At 43.9% G+C, this 16,884-nt stretch overlaps 5 long non-coding RNA genes across 5 annotated transcripts; 4 read left to right on the forward strand and 1 right to left on the reverse strand.

Annotated features, from left to right (window-relative positions):
- Nucleotides 1–6,377: 6,377 nt before the first annotated feature.
- LOC138498678 (uncharacterized) lies at nucleotides 6,378–7,016 on the reverse strand. Its single transcript, XR_011278829.1, has 2 exons — nucleotides 6,924–7,016; nucleotides 6,378–6,534 (listed from the first exon to the last, which is right to left on the reverse strand). It is a non-coding gene; the product is annotated as an uncharacterized lncRNA (long non-coding RNA).
- Nucleotides 7,017–9,220: 2,204 nt separating this feature from the next.
- LOC138498679 (uncharacterized) lies at nucleotides 9,221–9,663 on the forward strand. Its single transcript, XR_011278830.1, has 3 exons — nucleotides 9,221–9,240; nucleotides 9,327–9,464; nucleotides 9,567–9,663. It is a non-coding gene; the product is annotated as an uncharacterized lncRNA (long non-coding RNA).
- A 97-nt stretch (nucleotides 9,664–9,760) lies between these two features.
- Nucleotides 9,761–10,401, forward strand: LOC138498680 (uncharacterized). Its single transcript, XR_011278831.1, has 2 exons — nucleotides 9,761–9,853; nucleotides 10,245–10,401. It is a non-coding gene; the product is annotated as an uncharacterized lncRNA (long non-coding RNA).
- Nucleotides 10,402–14,254: 3,853 nt separating this feature from the next.
- On the forward strand, nucleotides 14,255–14,697 carry LOC138498682 (uncharacterized). Its single transcript, XR_011278832.1, has 3 exons — nucleotides 14,255–14,274; nucleotides 14,361–14,498; nucleotides 14,601–14,697. It is a non-coding gene; the product is annotated as an uncharacterized lncRNA (long non-coding RNA).
- Nucleotides 14,698–14,794: 97 nt separating this feature from the next.
- On the forward strand, nucleotides 14,795–15,433 carry LOC138498683 (uncharacterized). The gene is made up of 2 exons (XR_011278833.1): nucleotides 14,795–14,887; nucleotides 15,277–15,433. It is a non-coding gene; the product is annotated as an uncharacterized lncRNA (long non-coding RNA).
- The last annotated feature ends 1,451 nt before the right edge of the window (nucleotides 15,434–16,884 follow it).

The raw sequence follows: 16,884 nt of genomic DNA on the forward strand, positions 1-16,884 counted from the left end.
GATGCAGGAGAGACTGATAGAGTCTAGTAAGGCCTTAACTGAGGAACTGAAGGCGCAGGCTCTTGCATTGCAACAGGGAGCAGGGCGGATAGAGACCAAGTTCGCTGGGAAAGGGAAACTCCTGAGCATAACCTCAGGAGCCCTAGTACCAGAGGCCTTTATCTCTCTCAGTCCCTGGACTCTGCCACCCCCATGTCCCCTGGCGCACATGAGCACAGGGACACAGGGATGGCAGATTACTATCCAGCCAGAAGCATGGGGCTCATAGGCCAGTACCACCCAGGAATGGAGGGGCGGGCATCCGGGTATGGGCACCCAAGCACAGTGCAATTTGATGGGGAACCCCAGGAGAGTAGGCCCATTAAGGGCATCCTGAAAACCTCTGCCCAGTTAGGTCAGTGGGGGGGGTACCCATCAAATCCTGGCAGCAAGGAGGGATCTGAAGACTCCTCTGAGCGGTACAGGACACAAGAGACCAGGTCCCCACATTCTGCCAGCCATTCCCAGGCTCGCAGAATCCGGGAAAACCTGGAAGAACAGACGGGAACCTCTGGGAGCAGTGCCTCTGAGTCAGAAGATGAATGGACCAGGGTTACCCGAACCAAAAAGGCCAATAAGGCAAAAAGGGCCTTGATTAAGGACCCATTGAAACAGATTAAGGCAATCAGGAGCGTCATCACGCCTTATCATAAGAACGCCAAGTACTCTGTTTGGGAACACTTGGAGCTCTATGAGCAAATGATGGAGACTTTTCATTTGAAGGACAGCCGAAGCTGTATCCAATATGTAAAGTGGACATTCTCCCCAGAGTACTCCAGTTTCTTTGCGGGGCTGGAGGACCAAAATCATTTAAGATGGTCCACCTATAAGGCGGCCATCTTGAAACATTTTTCTACTCATAGAAATCCTCAAGAGGCTCGCAAGGCAGCTACAATTTACAATGTGGGGAGGATCAGGCCCCACAAGAATTTGTGCAGGAGTTAAAGCGTGCTTTTGCACAGACCACAAGAAGGGTGCGCACGGATAGCAGAGATTTTGTTAATACTTATTTCCATGCCTTGCCCAAATACATAATGACCCAGCTCGTGAGAGATTTTCATGAGAAAAGATCTTTAGAATGGGTCATTGAACAAGCCACCCGCATCTACGAGGTGCAGAAACCGGTGGAAAACAAAAACCAGCCCAAAAACCCCAAAACTAACAGCACCCCTGCTGCTGCCAAGGTGGCAGAGGTAAAGGTCACCCCCGTTTTAGAGTTGGAGATGGGGGGGCCTAAAAACCTACCTGCACCTAATAATGCTAGGCCCAGAAGGTCCTCGGGCCAGTCACAGACAGGGAGCCAGGGAGGCAGCCCCACAAATGGGGTCCCTCGCTCTCCTGACTATGTAAGTCCCCGTTACAAGGGAAATCGACCCATCCTGGGTTATGTGTGGACTCCTCCAGCCCAAGGGGGGGGGATCCAGCCAAGCACCTAACCCAGGGAACTTCCCTCCTAACTTCCCACAGGAGGGCAGAAATTCTCCAAATCCTGGGCAGAACTTTTTCCCCAGGTATCCACCCAATTTCCAGCCCCAAAATCCTCCACCCTTCTTTCCCCACTTCCCTGAGCCCAGACAACCGAATCCGGGAGAGGGGAGGCCAAGGGCGGAGGGGTATCCAAATCTTCCCAACCAGGGGTACTACCAAAGAAGGGGTAGCTACCCTTCCCGGGATCAGCCCAGGGGAGAAAACAGGGCCCCGTATCAGCCTGAGCGGGTTTCCCAGTTAGAGCGCCAGGTTCAAAACATGGCGCGGGATTTGGGTCACATACTGAGGGCTCAGCAGAACCCTCAGATGGGCATGCCGGCACAGAATGCACCAAACTCTGGGCCTGGTGCTCCAGAGCAATGATGGGGGCAGCACCCCGATAACTCACCGGTTCCCAGGGAGGAGGCACAAGGGGAAGGGGGGTGTAAAGCCTTGGAGGAAGCTTCCTTCCTTACTTGTAAACAGCCCCTGGAAAACCAGGAACCGGAAACAAAATCTCCTGCCCCTGATAGTCTGCCTCCTAAGGAGCAGAGGGGGGGTAGGAGAACCAAAAGACCCAAACAGACACAGTTTGAGGAGGAGGTACAGATCTTCCAATTTGAGGGAGAGGGATCCTCAGAGGATCCTGGGAAAAGGATCTTCTCCTTCAGAGAGGGGGGAACTCCTCCCAAAGAAAAATGGGTCCCTAGGGATGCAAATCCAGACTGGGGAGATGTGGAGACTGAGCTACCGCCGCCCACCATCTCATCCCAGAACCAACAGCAAGAAAATCCCCTGGTTCAAACCCATCGTGGTGACTGCCTCCAAAAAGGGGGGGGCGGCCCGGAACCGGAGCCAGGGGAACCCACAATGGCTCTGATCTCCCGTTGCCAACTTTTTCTTTCAGATTCCCAAGGCTCTCCACAGAATTCTGCCCAAATCTCTTCGCTAGCGATGTCCAAAACTAGAAAGTTAGCCCACCAGTTGTCCAAAAATGTGCATTATCTGTGCCCCCTTGAGGAGAAGGAGGGAAGATACTATGCCCCGGTACAAGTACAGGGGCAGGGTACAATTTTGGCACTGGTGGACACTGGATCTCAAGCTACCCTTCTTTCCAGAAGGGCCTTTGACGAATTGAATGCAGGAAGGGGAGAGAATTACCAAATTCCTCTCACCTCTCTTCCTGGACAACTGCAGAACTTTGACGGGAAGGAAATTCCCGTCGAGGGGACGGGAGACTTGGACATTAAAATTGGGCGACACAAGTTGAAACACCCAGTCATAGTTGTGACTCCAGAGGGCACCCCTTGTTTACTGGGGAATGACCTCCTGAGAAGGTTGTCACCCCTAATAGATTGTGTAAACAAGGTCCTCTGGACCCAGACTTGCCGACCCATAAAATTAAAACAGAGTGTCAACCATGTTAGTTTAAAAGGCACCTGCCACATGGTTGAACAAAAACCTGACCAAGTAGAATTTCACTTCCAGAATAGCCAAATTCCAGACGTGACAGTAATAGCAGTAGGACAACAGACTGGTGATGGAGGGTCCTCTCTATTTTTGAAAATTAACCTTCCTTCCAGTCTAAAGTGGTACTCCACGCTGGAAGGAAACACTCTGAAATTCTTTACAAATCCACAATCAGATATTACCACTCCTATAGTCCAGGAAGATGTGAAATCAGCTCAGAGCCTGGCTGATATTCAGCAAATTGGAGAGCAGTTGTTCATCCCTGTTCAGTTAAATGAGGGGAAGGACTCTGTTCTCGCTCGAGTGTGTGTGAGCAACGGTAAGAGCTTCATCAGCGAAGCCATGTTCCGCCAACTCCCAAAAGATCCAGCCATTCCCACCTTCAAATTGATAGACAAATGGGAAATGGACCTGGAAGCACCTAATTCCAAACATCTCCTGCCAAGCAGGTGTATGCTCAAAATCTCCATTGGCAACAAGAGCTTAGTCCACAATTGTTGGTTCGTGCGAGACGTCCCTGCCGCCTTTTACTTAGGCAGTGACATTCTCAATCGCTTTGCCAGTAGTTTGGACGTAATAAACTTCAAAGCTTGGTCCCGATTAGTGGATAATCCCATGGGCTTTGATGATCCAGAAAAAGCATTTAGGTCAGCTCAATTGCTACCTTATGCAGTTGAAATTCAGGTTAAAGAGGAAGTCACCATCCCAGAAAGGACCCGACAATTCTCCCTGGAAGTGAAAGTTAAAAGGGGACAAGAGTTGAAAAACCCTGATGCTTACATACATCTAAATGCTTCTCTCCAACAGCAAGGGTTGGGGGTAAACCCAACGCCATTAGTCAACATAGAACATGACACCATTCTAATAGAGGTGGATAACAGCGACTTAAAGAGTATTACTCTAGCCGCAGGCACCATTATTGGAATGGCGGTTGATGACCGACATTTTTCCATTGATTTAGGTAATGAACTGTTAGGACCAATCCCCAAGGACTGTTTTGACAGTGACAGTGATGACAATACAACACCAGACAGGATTTTTACCCGGCATGGGGGGAACTTCCTGGTGTACACTTCCTGCCCCTATGGTAAAGAAGATGTGACTTGTGACTTCAGGAGGGATGAGGTGATTTTCCAGGTCCATGAGGGCTGCCTTTCCCACCTGAAGCCCCCAGTCCAAATCAGCACTCTGACCAGGGACTTCTCCACCCAGCTGGAGGAGGCCGCTGAAATAGCCAAACCAGAAGTCTTTCCAGGCTTCAGGCAGATGGTGGAAGAGAGAGTCAACCTAGCTGATGCCTGTGTGACTCTGGAACAAAAGCAAAAGTTGAAACAAGTTTTCTTGGATTTCCAAGATCTCTTTGCGGTAGACTCATATGACTGTGGTCGCACGGACATCCACACAACAACAATCCCCACGGACCCTGGCATGACTCCTGTATTTGTGAAGCAATATCGCTTGCCTCTCACATCAATGGAGTCCCTTACTGAAATAATTAAGAACCTTGAGTCCAGGGGAATAATCCGCCCAGTCCACAGCACCTTCAATAATCCGGTGCTGGGAATATTGAAGCCAAACGGCCAGTGGAGACTCTGCGCCGACCTCAGGGAGCTCAACAAACGGGTCCATACTTCCCGATGGCCTCTGCCCTACATTGACCAAGGGCTGGCCCAGATCCAGGGGTCACAGGTATTCACTGCAATAGACCTGACCAATGGATACTGGACTGTGCCTGTCAGTAGGGAGGACCAATACAAGCTGGCTTTTACCTTTGGGGGCCAGCAGTACACATGGACCCGGACTCCCTTCGGATACCTCAACTCCGACAATGAATTCAACATTTTCCTACACAAGGCCATGCCCGACCTGGGTGCAAGGGGTAACCTGGCTTATGTAGATGATGTCCTCATCAAAAGTTCATCTGTGGAGGAACACATAGCGGAGATCCGTTATGTTATGACGCAGTTGAGGGCCGCCGGAGCAAAACTTTCCTTTCAGAAAGCACAGTGATGTAGAACCCGTGTTAATTTCTTGGGGCATGAGATTACTCCTCAGGGTCTCTGTCCCCAGGAAAAGAAGGTGGAAGCACTCCAAAAACTGAAAGACCCCACAACTCTGCGGGAACTAAGGAGCCTCCTTGGACTGACGAATTACAGCAGAAAGTTCATTGAGGGCTACGCAGAGATCACCAGACCCCTGATTCATCTCCTGAAGGGGGGGGTCAAGTGGGAATGGGGTCCAGAACAAGCCGAGGCAGTAAGACAACTCAAAAGAAGCCTCTCACAAGCGCCTTGCCTAGCTTACCCTGTCAGAAACAAGGAGTTCTTCCTGGAGACAGGGTTCTCTAATACGTGCTTGACGGCAGTATTATACCAAAAGCATGACAAGGTCAATAAAGTAATCTCCTATGCGAGCAAAACTTTATCCTCTGTGGAGGAAAAATTCAATGATTGTGAGAAGGCACTCCTGGCGACGGTGTGGGCATTGAAGAATTACCGCCCGTTTATCCAGGGGGAACACATCATAGTGGAGACTTCACACCAGCCTCTGCAATATCTCCAAAGTGACAGAATCCGGGCCGGAAATGTGAGTAATTCCCAAATTACTTCCTGGATTCTGTCAATGCAAGGCTTTCCTGTGGAGGTCAGGTATGGCCAAAACAAGAAGAGTCCCCTCGCGCAAGGTCTGGCTGACTTGCATGATTGTGCCAGAGAAAACTGTCTCGAGGACGAAAGTCTAAAAATCAAGGACAACACGGAGGCATACCTTAATTCCCCACACAAAGTCTTTGAAGAGGACAAGGGTGAGGGAATGCCCACTGTCTATGTGGATGGATGCTCTTACCATGTTGACAACGACGGGGAGAAAGAACTGGTGGCTGGCGTAGGGAATGCATGGGTGAATGAGTCCCCAGAACCCTCCGCTGGATACAAAATTGGTCCCCGAAGTAGTCAGGTGGCAGAATTGATGGCTGTGCATCAGGCCATCCTCACTGCTGTCCAGCATCAACTCCACGAACTGGTCATAATCACAGATTCGGATTATGTACGGAACGGGTTCGTGGAGCACCTGGTTAATTGGAAAACCAGAGGCATGTTATGTGCTAACAAGAATGGTATCAGGAGAACAAGAGAGACTGACGAAGGTGGACAGACAAATAAGAACTTAAATCGGTATATTCATTTTATTAAGATTTATCTAAAAAACACTTCAACACATATTAATTTAATTAATTCTAAAAGACATTTTGCTAATCATACAACCTTACATACACACTCTAATGCAATGTTTAAATAATGTACAGTGCTGAAAAATTAAAGAAGCTGATCAATTCATTAAACCACTTCTTTTCATTGAGTTTATAAAACATTCACAATGTTATAAACCACAGTTCATTCCTAAATGTAATATCATGTAATATCGACTATTGGTGCCTAAGACTATTGGTGCCTAACAATATCAATCTTCTTTACAAAAAAGCTTCCCATTTATTTAATAGTTTCGACTTCGACAAGTTGTGTGTGTCTTCATCAGGATTGGATGAACAGTAGCAACATTCTAAAAATAAACAAACATACAATTAAGACATAGTTAAAATACTGCTGTCAACCTTCTATCAGTAACTCTCTCTCATGAATTGGATCAAGCATTGAACACTAGAACAAAAATTGTCTCTAAGTCCAAGTGGGTATTCCCTTACCCATGATCCCATCAAAACTGGTCAGTACAGTACAGCCAGTTTAAGTAAAGCCGACTAAATCAGCTATTTTCATATCCCCATATGCAGTCGCCCCAATTTCATTCAGGGCTCCAGGGTTCAAAAAAAGGGAAACTAAGCTACTCCCGTATTCATACTTAGAGACACATATCCCTTTAAATGCTGAGTATACCCCTACCGTCCCAAATGTGAACTGCTTCAGAGTACAAATATAAGTGAGAAAACATACCTGCGAACCCCATTAGGTTCGCCTAGTGACTTGTATCCCAGTGGCTTTTAGTATAAGTCTAGTAAGTTTGGTTTTTCACGAAAAACGAAACCTGTGACAAAAACACAGGAAACAATAAATCAAATTTATTAGTGTCACACAAATTTGAGAATGCCCATGTTAATCTCTTAGTTGGCAGCTCACGTTCTATACCTAAACTGATCCGTTCACAGCACAGGTCAGAAACACTTCTTGCGCCAACAGAATGGAAGCAAGATGGCTCTTCTCAAAGTTTTCAAGGAAACCGCCTAAGAAACAAATTGAATCCTCTTAGAACTAACGAAATGCAAATAAGGCATGTATACTATTGCGGGCCAAAACGCCCTCTCTTTAATACAAAAAGCCTTTACCTTTGTTATAGTGACGCTGTCCAAAATGGAATAGCACTTATCTCCCTTCTATCCCGCAGCATAGTTTAAACGCTCACGGTCACAAAATGGATAATGACACACCTCTCCGCTGACGGGCGTGTACGCTGATGGGTGAATCTGTAAATTAATAAATAGACCACTATCTGGACCACTTTTTGAAACCTCTGGCGAAAAAAACTCCCACTTATCTATCTGACTCTACTGATGTCATTAGAATTGTGGAGGCTTTTCCTTTTGACAGCGACCACGACATGCTTATCACTCTAGACGTTGAGTCATTATACTCTAACATTCCCCAGGGGTACTCATTGGGGATTATGAATAGGTTTTTACAAACTAGGACCGATATCATCTCTGTCCCTAGCGAGTTCCTAATTGAACTATTGGAAATTGCCCTTACGAGAAACTTCTTTAGATTCAAGAATGGGTACTACATGCAGATTAAGGGGACGGCTATGGGAGCATCCTTTGCACCCAACTATGCCACCCTCTATATGTGGGATTTCGAGGAATCCAACATTTTGATAGATGCTAATCCGTTTAGACCAGCTCTCAAACTGTATAAAAGGTACATTGATGACATACTTATCATCTGGGACAGCACCAAAGGGGACTTCAGTGCGTTCTTCCTTTGGATGAATAACCTAAATCCTAATCTGAAGTTTACTATGCAAACGAGTAATAAGGAGATCGCATTTTTAGACCTCCTTATTAAAGTGGATAAAAATGTACTTGCAGTAGACCTTTATAGAAAAGATTCCGATAGAAACACTATACTACATTACGAAAGTTTTCATGCTCAGTCTTTGAAGTCAAATATACCTTATGGTCAGTTTCTGAGGACGAGGAGAAATTGCACTAAAACAGAAGATTTTAATAAGCAAGCTTCCGTCATCGAGGAAAGACTGATAGAGAGAGGATACCCCAAAAGATTACTTACACAGTCAAAAAAACGTGCAAGGTACCAGCATAGAGAGGTGCTTTTACAAAGGGACATAAAAGAAAGGAAGCTGGGGGGAGACCAACTTGTATGTGCTCTCACGCTCAGCACTCAACACAATCAAATCAAGAAGATAATATCCAATCATTGGCATCTACTTCAGCTCAACATGCCGAAAATGGCCAAACCCATTTATGCATTGAAAAGAGGCAGAAACATTAAGAACTGGGTTTCCAAAGCCGACAGAAATATGGCGCAAGATAGTCAACCCACCATCACCAGCTCTTGGGGTATGCTGCCCATTAAGGGACACTACCCCTGTGGCAACTGTTCGAGTTGTGCCACCACTTCGGCCATTGCCTCGATTGAGATTTATGACAGAATCTGGGATCTGAGGCACCACACCACCTGCCTCAGCACCAATGTAATATATGTTATTATATGCCCTTGTAAAAAGGCTTACATCGGGAAGACATCCAGAGCTGTCAAATTACGCATAAGTGAGCATAAATCTAAGATCAGAACGGGCCAGCAGAATGCTCCATTAACGATGCATTTTTTGGAACAGAAACATAGGCCAGAAGATTTGAAATGGTGGGCAGTCGAGAAAGTGTCTGGCACTGATGCGGCCAACACGGCTGCACGCTTAGCGCAAAAAGAACAATGGTGGATATACCAGACCAATAGTCTAGAGAGGGGCCTGAATCAACGAGAAGAATGGAACTGAGGTCCTCTTTCCACTTCTCCCCACTATCAAATGTGTCTATGTTATGTAAGACACTATCGCGTTTTTAGTCCTTTTTTTGTGACCATGTCTTGTAGGACATTATGTCGTTTTTTGGTCCTTCGTTTGTATTTATGTCCTTATTTTGGAAATAAAAGAGGGACCATGACGAATATTGTTCCGTCCTTCCGCTCCTCAGAGGTACACGGTACTAAACGGCGAATTACTACTGCGGCAAATAAGGTAAGCAGGTTTGAAGTAGGCGTTTGTTTACCACTCGGTTTATTGGGTCTGCTGTTGACGGGATCCGTCTATTTATTAATTTACAGATTCACCCATCAGCGTACACGCCCGTCAGCGGAGAGGTGTGTCATTATCCATTTTGTGACCGTGAGCGTTTAAACTATGCTGCGGGATAGAAGGGAGATAAGTGCTATTCCATTTTGGACAGCGTCACTATAACAAAGGTAAAGGCTTTTTGTATTAAAGAGAGGGCGTTTTGGCCCGCAATAGTATACATGCCTTATTTGCATTTCGTTAGTTCTAAGAGGATTCAATTTGTTTCTTAGGCGGTTTCCTTGAAAACTTTGAGAAGAGCCATCTTGCTTCCATTCTGTTGGCGCAAGAAGTGTTTCTGACCTGTGCTGTGAACGGATCAGTTTAGGTATAGAACGTGAGCTGCCAACTAAGAGATTAACATGGGCATTCTCAAATTTGTGTGACACTAATAAATTTGATTTATTGTTTCCTGTGTTTTTGTCACAGGTTTCGTTTTTCGTGAAAAACCAAACTTACTAGACTTATACTAAAAGCCACTGGGATACAAGTCACTAGGCGAACCTAATGGGGTTCGCAGGTATGTTTTCTCACTTATATTTGTACTCTGAAGCAGTTCACATTTGGGACGGTAGGGGTATACTCAGCATTTAAAGGGATATGTGTCTCTAAGTATGAATACGGGAGTAGCTTAGTTTCCCTTTTTTTGAACCCTGGAGCCCTGAATGAAATTGGGGCGACTGCATATGGGGATATGAAAATAGCTGATTTAGTCGGCTTTACTTAAACTGGCTGTACTGTACTGACCAGTTTTGATGGGATCATGGGTAAGGGAATACCCACTTGGACTTAGAGACAATTTTTGTTCTAGTGTTCAATGCTTGATCCAATTCATGAGAGAGAGAGTTACTGATAGAAGGTTGACAGCAGTATTTTAACTATGTCTTAATTGTATGTTTGTTTATTTTTAGAATGTTGCTACTGTTCATCCAATCCTGATGAAGACACACACAACTTGTCGAAGTCGAAACTATTAAATAAATGGGAAGCTTTTTTGTAAAGAAGATTGATATTGTTAGGCACCAATAGTCTTAGGCACCAATAGTCGATATTACATGATATTACATTTAGGAATGAACTGTGGTTTATAACATTGTGAATGTTTTATAAACTCAATGAAAAGAAGTGGTTTAATGAATTGATCAGCTTCTTTAATTTTTCAGCACTGTACATTATTTAAACATTGCATTAGAGTGTGTATGTAAGGTTGTATGATTAGCAAAATGTCTTTTAGAATTAATTAAATTAATATGTGTTGAAGTGTTTTTTAGATAAATCTTAATAAAATGAATATACCGATTTAAGTTCTTATTTGTCTGTCCACCTTCGTCAGTCTCTCTTGTTCTCCTGATACCATTCTTGTTCATAATGCTTGGTGCTACCTCTAGGTATCAGTGAAAGTTGAGGTTCCCACTTTGGGTTTGTTGTTTAGGTGCAGCACTTTGCTGTGTGGGGAATAGGGCCCTCTGGTCCCTTCCGCTGTGACCTCTTTGAGGTCTAGTCCACTCATTTTGGACTGTGTTGTTGCCCCGTTCACACTATGTCTGCTTCAGTTTCAGTGTCCTTCAGTGAAGAACAATTAGCGGAGGCCATTAAGATCCCTTCATTTTTTGACAAATTGCAGTTGGACAATGTGACTGGAGATTATTTGAATATAACTAGCGATAGTATATTACGATTGAAGAAAAAGAAATTTAGAACAGAAATGCATAGTCACCTTCTAACAGAGTACTTAAAGAAGAATATTATTCCAACAGGATTAATTGTTCGCAACGAGCCTTGTCTATTTGTGGACGATATTGAATATAAAAATGCGTTTTCTGGGATAGGAACCAAGTGCAGTAGGGACTGGATGTTACTTACTATAAATACAGCCCTGAAAAAGAGTATGGCAGTTGGGGAAGAGATCCAGAAAGCCGAATTGGCATTTAAGGCAGACTCTACCGTTATAAACATTAAAGAAAAGATGGAATCAATTGAGAATCAAGTGATAGATTTCATTAAAATAACCACCTCTAAGAAAATGGAGAAATTGATCAAGGATGTGAAAAATTTCTCTAAGGAGAAGGCATATCCGTATTTACATGCGGATTACCAAGGCCCATCGAATTGGCGAGATCCAGATAATATCTTAGGAACACCGATCCGAAAAAAGGTCACTTTTTCAGACACTTCTTCCGATGAAGGTGATGGTTACCAAAGAGGGAGGAGAGGAAATCTACAAAGGCAAAGAAACAGAGGGTTCCAAAGAGGAGGTAGAAGAGGGAGACAAAACATGTTTTTTCAATACCCCCCTTATTTCTATCCACAAGGATTTGTCCCCCCAGGGCCCTTGCAACCGTATCCATCGCAATAACTCCCTTTTCCTCCACCTCAAACAGACCCACCGCCTTTAGGAAATATGTTCGAAACAAGAAGGCGAGCATACAGAAGGTAAATTCCCCTTCAGCTGTGTATAACCTGTCTGACAAAACTTTGACTACCAAAGAAATATCCATATTAGAAAAAGGATTTTCCTTCATTCCGATGAAGGACCCTAGCAAAATGGATATTGAAACAGAGTTGAGGAGTTTCTTTCGCAAAATTAGGCTCAAAGATTTCTTTGATGATTCCCCTCCTGAATCTATTGAAAAGAGGGCCAATACGCCTTTTAAACCCCCTTCTACTTTTACTCCTTCCCTTAGCATGATTTCTAAAGAAACAGCCACATTTGAAAAAGCAGTACTTCGAGACTTTAATGCTCTCTATGATAACAGAGAGAAAAAGAGACGAGATACCAAATGCTTTAATTTCACCAAAGAGGATTGGGTATGTCTAAAAAATTTACAATCGGACAGATCAATTGTTATCAAGAAAGCTGACAAAGGAGGTGGAGTTGTAGTATGGGACGCTGTCAAATATGACTGTGAGGTCATGAGACAATTGAACAATCGAGAGGTCTATGTCAAACTGCAGGGAGACCCCTCGCAGAGTATATTGAAAGAAATAGAAGGTTTGGCCAAGGATGGTTTAGAAAAGGAAATCATCACTCAGAAGGAATTTAATTTCCTGGTCCCTAAGAACACCAGGACTCCCTTGATTTATATGCTGCCCAAAATTCATAAGAGCATGATTTCACCACCTGGGAGACCTATTGTTTCCCTAAGTGGGTCTATTCTTGAACCTGTGGGACAATATCTGGACCACTTTTTGAAACCTCTGGCGAAAAAAACTCCCACTTATCTATCTGACTCTACTGATGTCATTAGAATTGTGGAGGCTTTTCCTTTTGACAGCGACCACGACATGCTTATCACTCTAGACGTTGAGTCATTATACTCTAACATTCCCCAGGGGGACTCATTGGGGATTATGAATAGGTTTTTACAAACTAGGACCGATATCATCTCTGTCCCTAGCGAGTTCCTAATTGAACTATTGGAAATTGCCCTTACGAGAAACTTCTTTAGATTCAAGAATGGGTACTACATGCAGATTAAGGGGACGGCTATGGGAGCATCCTTTGCACCCAACTATGCCACCCTCTATATGTGGGATTTCGAGGAATCCAACATTTTGATAGATGCTAATCCGTTTAGACCAGCTCTCAAACTGTATAAAAGGTACATTGATGACATACTTATCATCTGGGACAGCACCAAAGGGGACTTCAGTGCGTTCTTCCTTTGGATGAATAACCTAAATCCTAATCTGAAGTTTACTATGCAAACGAGTAATAAGGAGATTGCATTTTTAGACCTCCTTATTAAAGTGGATAAAAATGTACTTGCAGTAGACCTTTATAGAAAAGATTCCGATAGAAACACTATACTACATTACGAAAGTTTTCATGCTCAGTCTTTGAAGTCAAATATACCTTATGGTCAGTTTCTGAGGGCGAGGAGAAATTGCACTAAAACAGAAGATTTTAATAAGCAAGCTTCCGTCATCGAGGAAAGACTGATAGAGAGAGGATACCCCAAAAGATTACTTACACAGTCAAAAAAACGTGCAAGGTACCAGCATAGAGAGGTGCTTTTACAAAGGGACATAAAAGAAAGGAAGCTGGGGGGAGACCAACTTGTATGTGCTCTCACGCTCAGCACTCAACACAATCAAATCAAGAAGATAATATCCAATCATTGGCATCTACTTCAGCTCAACATGCCGAAAATGGCCAAACCCATTTATGCATTGAAAAGAGGCAGAAACATTAAGAACTGGGTTTCCAAAGCCGACAGAAATATGGCGCAAGATAGTCAACCCACCATCACCAGCTCTTGGGGTATGCTGCCCATTAAGGGACACTACCCCTGTGGCAACTGTTCGAGTTGTGCCACCACTTCGGCCATTGCCTCGATTGAGATTTATGACAGAATCTGGGATCTGAGGCACCACACCACCTGCCTCAGCACCAATGTAATATATGTTATTATATGCCCTTGTAAAAAGGCTTACATCGGGAAGACATCCAGAGCTGTCAAATTACGCATAAGTGAGCATAAATCTAAGATCAGAACGGGCCAGCAGAATGCTCCATTAACGATGCATTTTTTTTAACAGAAACATAGGCCAGAAGATTTGAAATGGTGGGCAGTCGAGAAAGTGTCTGGCACTGATGCGGCCAACACGGCTGCACGCTTAGCGCAAAAAGAACAATGGTGGATATACCAGACCAATAGTCTAGAGAAGGGCCTGAGTCAACGAGAAGAATGGAACTGAGGTCCTCTTTCCACTTCTCCCCACTATCAAATGTGTCTATGTTATGTAAGACACTATCGCGTTTTTAGTCCTTTTTTTGTGACCATGTCTTGTAGGACATTATGTCGTTTTTTGGTCCTTCGTTTGTATTTATGTCCTTATTTTGGAAATAAAAGAGGGACCATGACGAATATTGTTCCGTCCTTCCGCTCCTCAGAGGTACACGGTACTAAACGGCGAATTACTACTGCGGCAAATAAGGTAAGCAGGTTTGAAGTAGGCGTTTGTTTACCACTCGGTTTATTGGGTCTGCTGTTGACGGGATCCGTCTATTTATTAATTTACAGATTCACCCATCAGCGTACACGCCCGTCAGCGGAGAGGTGTGTCATTATCCATTTTGTGACCGTGAGCGTTTAAACTATGCTGCGGGATAGAAGGGAGATAAGTGCTATTCCATTTTGGACAGCGTCACTATAACAAAGGTAAAGGCTTTTTGTATTAAAGAGAGGGCGTTTTGGCCCGCAATAGTATACATGCCTTATTTGCATTTCGTTAGTTCTAAGAGGATTCAATTTGTTTCTTAGGCGGTTTCCTTGAAAACTTTGAGAAGAGCCATCTTGCTTCCATTCTGTTGGCGCAAGAAGTGTTTCTGACCTGTGCTGTGAACGGATCAGTTTAGGTATAGAACGTGAGCTGCCAACTAAGAGATTAACATGGGCATTCTCAAATTTGTGTGACACTAATAAATTTGATTTATTGTTTCCTGTGTTTTTGTCACAGGTTTCGTTTTTCGTGAAAAACCAAACTTACTAGACTTATACTAAAAGCCACTGGGATACAAGTCACTAGGCGAACCTAATGGGGTTCGCAGGTATGTTTTCTCACTTATATTTGTACTCTGAAGCAGTTCACATTTGGGACGGTAGGGGTATACTCAGCATTTAAAGGGATATGTGTCTCTAAGTATGAATACGGGAGTAGCTTAGTTTCCCTTTTTTTGAACCCTGGAGCCCTGAATGAAATTGGGGCGACTGCATATGGGGATATGAAAATAGCTGATTTAGTCGGCTTTACTTAAACTGGCTGTACTGTACTGACCAGTTTTGATGGGATCATGGGTAAGGGAATACCCACTTGGACTTAGAGACAATTTTTGTTCTAGTGTTCAATGCTTGATCCAATTCATGAGAGAGAGTTACTGATAGAAGGTTGACAGCAGTATTTTAACTATGTCTTAATTGTATGTTTGTTTATTTTTAGAATGTTGCTACTGTTCATCCAATCCTGATGAAGACACACACAACTTGTCGAAGTCGAAACTATTAAATAAATGGGAAGCTTTTTTGTAAAGAAGATTGATATTGTTAGGCACCAATAGTCTTAGGCACCAATAGTCGATATTACATGATATTACATTTAGGAATGAACTGTGGTTTATAACATTGTGAATGTTTTATAAACTCAATGAAAAGAAGTGGTTTAATGAATTGATCAGCTTCTTTAATTTTTCAGCACTGTACATTATTTAAACATTGCATTAGAGTGTGTATGTAAGGTTGTATGATTAGCAAAATGTCTTTTAGAATTAATTAAATTAATATGTGTTGAAGTGTTTTTTAGATAAATCTTAATAAAATGAATATACCGATTTAAGTTCTTATTTGTCTGTCCACCTTCGTCAGTCTCTCTTGTTCTCCTGATACCATTCTTGTTCATAATGCTTGGTGCTACCTCTAGGTATCAGTGAAAGTTGAGGTTCCCACTTTGGGTTTGATGTTATGTGCTAACAACAAACCCTTGAAACATGGGAAGTTGATCCAAAAAATTGATGATCTGGTCACCTCGAATGAGATGACCATCTATTGGAAAAAGATCAAGGGTCATTCCAAAGTAGAGGGACCAGACAAAACTGGAAATGACTTAGCTGATCAGCTGGCCAAAACCGGGGCCACCCAAGGGGATCTAATTGAGATTGAGTCCCTGTTGGGGGAAATCCAGGTCACTGCTATCACTAGGTCCCAGACAAATGCTCACAACAACCTTTCAATTGCACAATGGAGCAAGGAGACCCCTGATGCTGATTTGATTACCGCTCAGAAGGGGGATCCCATAATTGATCAATTTTACCAGCACATTGAGGACCCTGAGAACTTTCCCCTGACGGATACCGATTACATTGGGAAAGAGGACCTAAGAGTGTTGATGAAATGTCCACAAATATTCCGGATCCAAGACGGTTTGTTGGTAAGGAAATCCAAAGCTGGCCACGATCAGTGGGTGGTTCCTACCTCATTCCGAAGCCTGATATTAAGTCACGCCCATGATGCGGCCACCGCCGGTCATAGGGGGTTTCACACAACACTGGAAATCTTAAGAGAGGTTGCATACTGGCCACACATGGGCCAGGACCTCAACCAATATTTGAAGGGTTGTCTTGTGTGTGCACAATTTCAGCCATCATCCCTCACGCACCGTGCGCCTCTCCAAAAGAGGGGGATGACCCTGCAATGGTCAGATTTACAAATCGACTTTGTAGGCCCCGTGATTCGCTCTGCCAGGGGGAATAAGTACATGTTGACTGTGACATGCTTGTTTACCAAGTGGGTGGAATGTCTCCCAGCCCCAAATTGCAAGGCAGAAACGGCAGCTGCCCTGATGATTAACCACATCTTTTCCCGTTTCGGTCTCCCTCAAAGGATTGAGTCAGACAGGGGTAGCCACTTCACCAGTGAAGTAATGACAAAGATGTGGGAGATACTGGGGGTCAAAAGGAAGTTACATATTGCTTACAGGCCAGCTTCTTCTGGAGCAGTGGAACGCTACAACCGGACAATTGTGAGCATCTTAAAAAAGTTTGTGGCCGATTCT

The sequence above is a fragment of the Ambystoma mexicanum genome, chromosome 5q (genome assembly GCF_040938575.1).
Source record: "Ambystoma mexicanum isolate Mex_15411 chromosome 5q, UKY_AmexF1_1, whole genome shotgun sequence".
Lineage (NCBI taxonomy): Eukaryota > Metazoa > Chordata > Amphibia > Caudata > Ambystomatidae > Ambystoma > Ambystoma mexicanum.